The following is a 567-nucleotide window of genomic DNA, read 5'->3' as shown; positions in this document are numbered from 1 at the left end:
TGCTCAATAATAAGCCATATAATAATAAATATAATGGCATGTTATAAATGTGATTTAAATATAATCATTTAAATGCTTAAGCTTTCAATTAATAGTAGTAATGAATTAATATTAATATGTACATGCAAATTGATTAATTAATTTTAATAAAAGTAATTAGTAAAATAATAAAAATAAATCACTACTAAAATAAATAGAATGGAATTTTCTGAATTTCCTTTAAAATTAAATAATTTAATGTTGTAAAACATAGGGCTGAAGATGTATGTCAGTGGTAGATCAGTTGCCTAATATGTGTGAGGCCCTGGGGTCCATCCCCCACACCTTATAAAAACTTGACATCAAAGTCTAGAATCCTGATTTCCTGCCTCTTCCCTCACACTGGAATAACCACCTGTTCTTTCAGACCTCTGCTGTCCTCACAGCTCTTTTTGCACCTTATGGTGTTTCTTATTCAATGAATACACTGTCTGGTAGACTTTAAGTTCTATTCAGGAGATCCATGTATTTGTTAATGGTTGTATACCACTGCTTAGCACATGGATGAAACTCCATTGTTAAATAATA

General features: G+C 30.3%; 1 protein-coding gene across 1 annotated transcript in view; it reads right to left on the bottom strand.

The window, feature by feature from the left end:
- Otogl (otogelin like) overlaps positions 1 to 567 on the bottom strand; it is a 168,859-nt gene that overhangs the window by 103,690 nt on the left and 64,602 nt on the right. The window lies entirely within an intron of this gene.

The sequence above is a fragment of the Nannospalax galili genome, unplaced genomic scaffold (genome assembly GCF_000622305.1).
Source record: "Nannospalax galili isolate Female #2095 unplaced genomic scaffold, S.galili_v1.0 scaffold390, whole genome shotgun sequence".
Classification (NCBI taxonomy): Eukaryota; Metazoa; Chordata; class Mammalia; order Rodentia; family Spalacidae; genus Nannospalax; species Nannospalax galili.
The sequence above is the reverse complement of the archived record's forward strand: the minus strand, read 5'-3'. Positions and strand labels throughout refer to the sequence as shown.